We start from the raw sequence: 9,587 nt of genomic DNA, 5'->3' as shown, positions 1-9,587 counted from the left end.
TTAATAAGAAGACACGCCCGAGATGAATTTTTCATAATTTTCCTTATATTGCAAGTATTTGCACGTACATAATATTAAGACTTCATCCGTTTCTTTCTGCTTTTGTCGTAGCAAATACTAAGTGGATACGATTCATTCTGATCGTTTAGTACTTACATCGAAACCTAACACAGAAAGTCCGGGATTAGACAAAGATGGGAAATATAAAATTTTGAGGACTTCTCCGGGGTAGCACTTAACAGTGTTCATCTGCTTTGTTGAGCTGAACTCAATTTTAACTTTCCAGGGTAAGTCCTGATGTGGGTATGGTATTCCCTTGGTGTTTATCTGAGCTGCATGATCGGATAAGCACTATCAAGTCCCCACTCGAGGGGTATACCCCGAGTTCCGGGATACTTCCCTCGTTTTCATCAAGTAACACGTTGTACTTGTTGTCTCATTAAAAACCTTGTCGGAAAACCCACTTCGGGACAAAACCGTACTAAGGAAAAAATGCAACACGTGTTTTCAGCCCTAACTTCATCCGGTACTCGACTTTCTGCAAAAAAGAAGACAGATTAACAATAAAAAATTATCACAAGGGTAGACATCCATACCTTAGCAGTACTATCTCTTCAAATGAGCCACATTCCAGTTATTGTGCAACCGTTGCCCGTCCATGGATTCCAGATGATACGATCCTTTGCCCATTATTCCTGTTATCTTGTACGGCCCTTCCCAGTTCGGACCCAACTTTTCGTCATTGGGATTCTTGGTGTTCAAAGTAACTTTCCAAAGCACCAAGTCCCCAACTTGAAAATATCAAAAATTGGCCCTCCGGTTGTAGTACCTTTCCATTCTCTGTTTCTGGGCTGCAATACGGACCAACGCATTTTCGCGAAGTTCATCCGCGAGGTCGAGTTTTATGGCCATGGCCTTCCCGTTTGTGTTAAATCCTGCATTTTCACATATTCGGAAAAATTCGAGATAATTTTGACTTGTAGCGAATAAGGCCGTATTTGGACTTTACTTAGTGTGAACGTGACGGTTATGGAAACATTGGTGCGGAAACATCGGGGAAGGTCAAGGGAAAAAATTGGAATTTCGGAGATTGGTTTCGGGAATTACAATTATGGTCTTTAACTAATTGGGCTCAAAAAAAAAACAAAGGCCCAATTTAAATGATGGCCGGTTATGGAGGGAAATAAAATGGGCCAAGCCCATGTAATAATTTAATTAGGTTATATAAAGTAAGGGCTACTAGTCTTGAGCACATTTTAGAAGTTTCAAGACCAAAAAAAAAAAAGGTTGAGAGCAAGCAAAGGGCCAAGGGTTTCGGCCAAGTGGAGAAAAAACATAGTTCATCTATCTTTGATCCAAAAATTCAAATCTTCTTGTATTTCTACTAATCTCAAGGTGCTCTTCAAGATGATATAATTATTTTGGCAAGAAATTACCTGTTGCGGCAAGTGGCAGAATTGAGAAAAGGTAAGAGTTTTGTCATTTTTATACTATGGAAGATATATATATGTTGTAACATGTGTAAAGTGCATGAAAATCTTGGAATTTTGGTGTAAGTGTGTGTGTATGTGTGGCCGTGTGGTAACTTGTATGAAGGAATATGAATTAAATTATTTAGTATGTTAATTGTGTTGTTGTAGTCTTGTGATGAAAATGGAAGGTTAATGGTTCTAGTTGGCATGAGAAAATTGTTGTTAAGTGGTTGTCGGAAAGTAGGTGATTTTATTATAGTTTATGTAATTATGAGAATGAAGTTGTAAGATGCAAATTGTTGTGGTTGTAAGTGAACTTGGAAGATAAGAATATATTGTGGATGTTTATGTTGAAAGTTGGAAGTTTAGGTGGATTATGGTTTTGGTGGAAAGTTTGTATATTTTGTATATCTTGTGAATATTTTGTGGAAATGATATGAAATGCTTCCGAATTGTGTTGTAATGATTTTGATTAACAATGAATACGAGAATGTCGATATTGATTTGAAAATGCGAAGTTGGAAGGAAGGTTATGACATTATGTTGGAAAGATGGCTAGTTATGCTCTATTATGTTTTATATGATAATTGTTGATGTTGTTGGATTGTTGGGTTGCTGTTGTTGATATATTAGGCCGAGCTAAGTCTTTGGGATGCTATATGTATAGGGGAAATGCTGCCGAAAATTCGGTAGACAAATATGTACTTAAGTTTGGATTCTTAAAAGCTTGAAATTCATATTTGGTAATTGTGACCAAGTGTAGATTTTGGAGCAAACGGGATTTGAGTTTGGGCAAGCGTAAGAAGGGCGAAAGGTATGTAAAGCTCACTCTTTCCTTCTGTGTGTATGAGGAGATGTTTTTCAAAAGAAAGCAAAGTATTTTGACATTTTGATTGTCGTATTTGTCTTCCGGAACCTTATGTATGATATGTACGTCAGATGCAACACTTTGGTATTCTGGCTATTGTGCTCACCTTCTATACATTTTACTTCGGTTATGTCTTCATTTTCTGTACTTCATGCTTAGCATACTCAGTACATCTTTCGTACTGACCCCCTTTCTTCGGGGGCTGCGTTTCATGCCCGCAGGTACAGATTCACGTTTTGGTGACCCACCGGCGTAGGATTTCCCTTTTGCTGTTCGGAGTGCCCCCTTTGTTCCAGAGCCACCGTTTTGGGTACATACTCTTCTGATGTATATGTTTATGTTTATTCAGGGTATGGCGGGGCCCTGTCCCGCCATCTGATTCTGTTGTTCCGTACTAGAGGTCTGTAGACATAGACGTGGGTAACGTACAGTTTTGTTTGGACGCGTTGTGTAAATTGTGTTTGGGCGGCCCATCCGCCGTGGCGGCCCTATCGGCCGCGTGTATGTATGCTTCGGTACGTTATGTATAGTATGATAGCCTTGCCGGCTTCTATGCAGTATATATGGTTGTAGGCACCAGTGTGGAGCCCGTCTGATATTCATTTATGTACGAGTCGTCTGTATGCTGTATCTGGTAAATGAGCGCGTAGGAGTGCCCAGTCCGGGCACTAGTCACGGCCTACGGGGATGGGTCGTGACAGAAGTGGTATCAGAGTGGTTTGTCCTCGGATTGTCTACAGACCGTGTCTAGTAGAGTCTTGTTTATCGGTGTGTTGTGCACCACATCTATAAACATGAGGCTACAGGGCGTTTAGGGTGTTATCTTTCCTTCTGGTCCAAGATCGTGCGATAGAGCTGTGTTATCAGGATGGTTCTTCCCTGACGAATTGTTATATTTTCAGCGATGCCTCCGAAGAAGGCCACAGCCGCCCAGAAGGGCAAGTCTACAGCGGCAGGTGAGACTAACCGAGCTTAGGTGACTATTAGGGCTCGTGCCGAGATTGGGCCAGATGTTGTGCCTTCGACGGCCAGTTCTGCTACGCCACCAGTATCGGAGGGATTTGGAGCAGCCACAGCTGCAGCACAGGGGGCGGCTCCATCGCCAGCTCCCGCGGCACCAGTACCTGTACCTCCAGCCCCCCAGCCAGGGGCGGATGATGGGACCCTGCGAGAGGTAGTCCAGCTATTGACGCAATTGGTAGCAGGGCAGGTTTACAGACAGGGAGCAGGGGATGATCGTGTAGACAGACGCGATAGCCAGAGGGCCCGTGATTTTCTGCTTTGTCGCCCACCAGAGTTTTCCAGGTCAAAGCCCGTAGAAGACCCTCAGGAGTTCATCCGACAAGTGCAGCGTACCCTGCGATTGATTAGTGCCTCCGAGACAGAGTTGGTTGAGTTGGCGTCGTACCGGTTGCACGATGTAGCAGCTAATTGGTACTAGTCTTGGATGTTGTCCAGAGGCGAGGGTGCCCCTCCAGCCGTATGGGGAGAGTTTACAGAGGCCTTCCTGGCCCATTTTCTACCTCCGGAGGTGAGGCGGGCCAGATTAGACAGATTTCTGCTATTGAGACAGAGGGGCAGGAGTGTCAGGGAGTACAGCCTGGAGTTCGATTCGCTGGCCAGATATGCGCCCGCTTATGTTGCTGATATGACTGACCGGGTGCATCGGTATTTGATAGGGCTATATGATTATTTGGTTGACAGCTGCTCGGTGATGGCGGCCCAGACAGGGATGAGCATTGCCCGTATACAGGCCCACGCCCAGAGTATGGAGAACCGACACCGAGGGTGTCAGCCTGACAGGGATTATGACAGGGGTCCGCCCAAGAGGTCCTGATCCGCGAGATATTCTGGAGAATCGTGAAGCAGGCAGCCTCAGCAGCAGCAGAGCAGATATCCTCCCCAAACAGCACCGAGCAAACCCCCACAGTTCCCCGGCTGGGGACCGGATGGTGCAGAGTATCCAAGAGCAGGCCAAAGCTCTAGGGCTTCAGGCTTACAGATGGACAGAGGTTCCAGTCAGTTGAGGCCACCCCTACCTCGATGTCCTCACTGTAGGAGACACCACCAGGAGGGGGAGTGTCGTCATGCCATGGGTGCTTGCTTTACCTGCGGCCAGCAAGGCCCTTATATGAGAGATTGCCCACTCAGGGACAATGCCGGGGGAGCAGCTCAGCCTACCGGGTCAGTCGCCGGTTCGTCTTCCCCTTCCGTAGCTATGCGCCCGATGGGACGGGGCACACCGGCACCAGCAGCCCATGGCCGAGGCTGTGGCGGAGCCTCCAGTTCTGGCGGTCCATCGAACCACCTATATGCTTTGACCAGCCGGCAGGACCCAGGAGCGTCACCAAGTGCAGACCCAGGTATATTATTAATCTTTTCATAAGAGATATGTGTATAGATAGATCTGTGCTCTACCATAATACGTGATTTTCTTCTTCTGGGTGTTGGTAAAAGTAAGGTAATTCAACCCAATAGAACTATATGAGATAGCTATAAATATACAGATGGGAAATATGGGGTAACCCAAAGGAAATTAGAATACGTGGAAGTGGTCTGATCTTAACCATAATTCTGTTTGTTATGCGACTGCTCCTTTGACTTTGATGAGGCTCGGTCTATTATGCCTCTGTACTTCTGAATTTGATTACGTTTCTGTCTGATATGCCTCTGTACGTTCGACTCTAATTACGAATCTGTCTGATACATCTCTGTACGTCTGACTCTGATCACGGATCTGTCTGACGTAGTTCAGTATATTTGACTCTGATTATGGACCTGTCCGATATGCTTCTGTGCGTTTGGCTCTAATTATGAGCCTGTTTGATATAACGTGGAATTATGATAACGTTGGAAGGAACCGAGAAGTGTGACAAGCAGGAGTTGTGAAATGAATACCCCCCCACAGGCTCTCTGATTAGATACGAGTATGTAGTTGGCAAGAGGACCTCCCCCGAGACGTTTGTAAGACATGTAAGGCTAATTTAACATTCGAGGACGAATGTTCTAAAGGGGGGGAGGATGTTATATCCTGCATTTTCACATATTCGGAAAAATTCAAGATAATTTTGACTTGTAGCGAATAAGGCCGTATTTGGACTTTACTTAGTGTGAACGTGACGGTAATGGAAACATTGGTGCGGAAACATCGGGGAAGGTCAAGGGAAAAAATTGGAATTTCGGAGATTGGATTCGGGAATTACAATTATGGTCTTTAACTAATTGGGCTAAAAAAAAAAAGAGAAAACAAAGGCCCAATTTAAATGATGGCCGGTTATGGAGGGAAATAAAATGGGCCAAGCCCATGTAATAATTTCATTAGGTTATATAAAGCAAGGGCTACTAGTCTTGAGCACATTTTAGAAGTTTCAAGACCAAAAAAAAAAAAAGGTTGAGAGCAAGAAAAGGGCCAAGGGTTTCGTCCAAGTGGAGAAAAAAAATAGTTCATCTATCTTTGATCCAAAAATTCAAATCTTCTTGTATTTCTACTAATCTCAAGGTGCTCTTCAAGATGATATAATTATTTGGGCAAGAAATTACCTTTTGCGGCAAGTGGAAGAATTGAGAAAAGGTAAGAGTTTTGTCATTTTTATACTATGGAAGATATATATATATGTTGTAACATGTGTAAAGTGCATGAAAATCTTGGAATTTTGGTGTAAGTGTGTGTGTATGTGTGGCCGTGTGGTAACTTGTATGAAGGAATATGAATTAAATTATTTAGTATGTTAATTGTGTTGTTGTAGTCTTGTGATGAAAATGGAAGGTTAATGGTTCTAGTTGGCATGAGAAAATTGTTGTTAAGTGGTTGTCGGAAAGTAGGTGATTTTATTATAGTTTATGTAATTATGAGAATGAAGTTGTAAGATGCAAATTGTTGTGGTTGTAAGTGAACTTGGAAGATAAGAATATATTGTGGATGTTTATGTTAAAAGTTGGAAGTTTAGGTGGATTATGGTTTTGGTGGAAAGTTTGTATATTTTGTATATCTTGTGAATATTTTGTGGAAATGATATGAAATGCTTCCGAATTGTGTTGTAATGATTTTGATTAATAATGAATACGAGAATGTCGATATTGATTTGAAAATGCGAAGTTGGAAGGAAGGTTATGACATTATGTTGGAAAGATGGCTAGTTATGCTCTATTATGTTTTATATGATAATTGTTGATGTTGTTGGATTGTTGGGTTGCTGTTGTTGATATATTAGGCCGAGCTAAGTCTTTGGGATGCTATATGTATAGGGGAAATGCTGCCGAAAATTCGGTAGACAAATATGTACTTAAGTTTGGATTCTTAAAAGCTTGAAATTCATATTTGGTAATTGTGACCAAGTGTAGATTTTGGAGCAAACGGGATTTGAGTTTGGGCAAGCGTAAGAAGGGCGAAAGGTATGTAAAGCTCACTCTTTCCTTCTTTTGGCATGTCCTATGTATACTAGGTCAAGACTTGAGCCTCGGGAACAATTCTGTCCATCGAAACCCGAGTTTGATTTTGAATACTATTCGTTCAATGTAATTGAACTATAATTCTTACGTTTTGTTGGAAAAGTGTCTAAACAGCCATAACTTCCACAAGCGTATTCGGATTGCTTTGAAACTTTCTTGGATGACTCCATAGAGTCCAATGTTTGTAATTTATATCCGCCACCTCGACTTGACCCGAGGTGGGCCCACCAGTTCCGAAACTTCCTTCGCTTGTCTCACTTGAGCTATTCTTGTATGATATAAAAGTAAGTATTCTGATATTCTGGATAAGCTACTTGCCTTCTGTATTTTTCCTGATATACGATTCTTGTGTGATGCATGATTCTGGCATGTGTGACTTATGTTTGGAAAGTAATAAAGTTGACACTTGTATTATTGTGCGCACTGTGTGGTATTGACCGCTGGACCCCTGACCGCGGTGTGTGCGACATTGACCGCTGGACCCCTGACCGCGGTATGCCGCACTATGTGATGTTAAACGCTGGACCCCTGACCGCGGTATCTGCGACATTAACCACTGGACCCCTGACAGCAGTATGTCGGGTTTGGGATGCTAACCGCTGGACACTTGGTCGCGGTATGTATGATAGTGACCGTTGGACTTTTGGCCGCGGTAATTGTGTGTTTGATTTTCTGTGTGTATGAGACGGAGATGTTTTTCAAAAGAAAGCAAAGTATTTTGACATTTTGATTGCCGTATTTGTCTTCCGGAACCTTATGTATGATTTGTACGTCAGATGCAACACTTTGGTATTCTGGCTATTGTGCTCACGTTCTGTACATTTTACTTCGGTTATGTCTTCATTTTCTGTACTTCATGCTTTGCATACTCAGTACATCTTTCGTACTGACCCCCTTTCTTCGGGGGCTGCATTTCATGCCCGCAGGTACAGATTCACGTTTTGGTGACCCACCGTCATAGGATTTCCCTTTTGCTGTTCGGAGTGCTCCCTTTGTTCCGGAGCCGACGTTTTGGGTACATACTCTTCTGATGTATATGTTTATGTTTATTCAGGGTACGGCGGGGCCCTGTCCCACCATCTGATTCTGTTGTTCCGTACTAGAGGTCTGTAGACATAGACGTGGGTAACGTACAGTTTTGTTTGGACGCGTTGTGTAAATTGTGTTTGGGCGGCCCATCCGCCGTGGCGGCCCTATCGGCCGCGTGTATGTATGCTTTGGTACGTTATGTATAGTATGATAGCCTTGCCGGCTTCTATGCAGTATATATGGTTGTAGGCACCAGTGTGGAGCCCGTCTGATATTCATTTATGTACGAGTCGTCTGTATGTTGTATCTGGTAAATGAGCGCGTAGGAGTGCCCAGTCCGGGCACTAGTCACGACCTACGGGGATGGGTCGTGACAGTTTGACCCACTGGTGGCATATCTGAACCGGAGGCTCGGTTTACCAACTTCTACTGGGATGAGGGCTTCGGCCCCGTAGATCAACGAGAAAGGCATTTCTCCCGTGCTTTATTTTGACATAGTTCTGTAAGCCCACAATACCTCTAGTAGAACTTTCCTCTAGTGATGCTTCGATGTATCAAGTCTTTTCCTTAGATTTTGAATTATTGTTTTGTTCGTGAATTCCGCCTGTCCGTTTGCACTTGGGTGATACAGAGTTGATACAATTGTCTTGATCTTCAACCCTTTGAGGAAATATTGACCTTGCTGCCAACAAACTGAGTTCCGTTATCACAAGTTATTTCGGTCGGGATGCCGAAACGACAAATAATGTGGTTCCATATGATGTTAGTAACCTCCTTTTCTCTAATCTTTTCGAAGGCCTGCGCTTTAACCCATTTGGAGAAATAGTCAGTCATAAACAAAATAAAACGGGCCTTACCTGGTGCCCATGACAAAGGACCAACAATGTCCATTCCCCACTTCATGAAAGGCCAAGGTGATATCACTAGGTGTAGCAGCTCCTCGGGTTGATGGATCATCGGGGCATGCCTTTGATACCCATCACATTTCCGGAAAAAAATCTTCGAGTCCTCCTTCATCAGGTTCCAATAATAATCGGCTCTGATAATTTTTCAAACTAAGGCGTCTGCACCGGATTGATTATCGTAGGTACCCACGTGAACTTCTCTTATCACATAATCGGTTTCTCCAGGACCCAAACACTTGGCCAAGGTTCTGAAGAAAGACTGTCGATACAATATGACCATCTATTAAACAGAACCGTGTTGCCTTTGTCCTCAGTGACCGTAATCTTTGGGGTCACTCAGGAGCTTTTCATCTTGCATGTAGTCGATGTATTTGTTGCGCCAATCCCAAGTTAGACCCATCGTGTTTATTTCAGCATGCTCGTTTTCTACCGCCGAATTCATCAACTGCACTATGGTGTCGGGGTTAATTTCCTCCCCTTCGACCGAAGAGCCCAAATTGGCGAATGCATCGGCTTCGTTGTTCTGCTCCCTTGGTACATGCTGCACCGTCCACTTTTTAAACCGGTGTAGTATCACTTGGGTTTTCTCCAGATACCTTTGCAATGTTCATCCTTAACCTAGAAGATGCCATTCACTTGGTTAACGACCAAGAGAGAGTCGCATTTTGCTTCGATTATTTCGGCCCCCATACTCCGAGCTAATTCTATACCTGCAATCATAGACTCATACTCGGCTTCATTGTTAGTCAATTTAATAGTTCTAATCGACTGTCGAATGGCATCCCCTGCGGGAGTTTTCAGGACGATGCCTAGCATGGAACCTTTTAGGTTCGAGGCTACGTCCGTGTGTAAAGACCAAATACC

The sequence above is a fragment of the Lycium barbarum genome, chromosome 9 (genome assembly GCF_019175385.1).
Source record: "Lycium barbarum isolate Lr01 chromosome 9, ASM1917538v2, whole genome shotgun sequence".
Lineage (NCBI taxonomy): Eukaryota > Viridiplantae > Streptophyta > Magnoliopsida > Solanales > Solanaceae > Lycium > Lycium barbarum.
The sequence above is the reverse complement of the archived record's forward strand: the minus strand, read 5'-3'. Positions refer to the sequence as shown.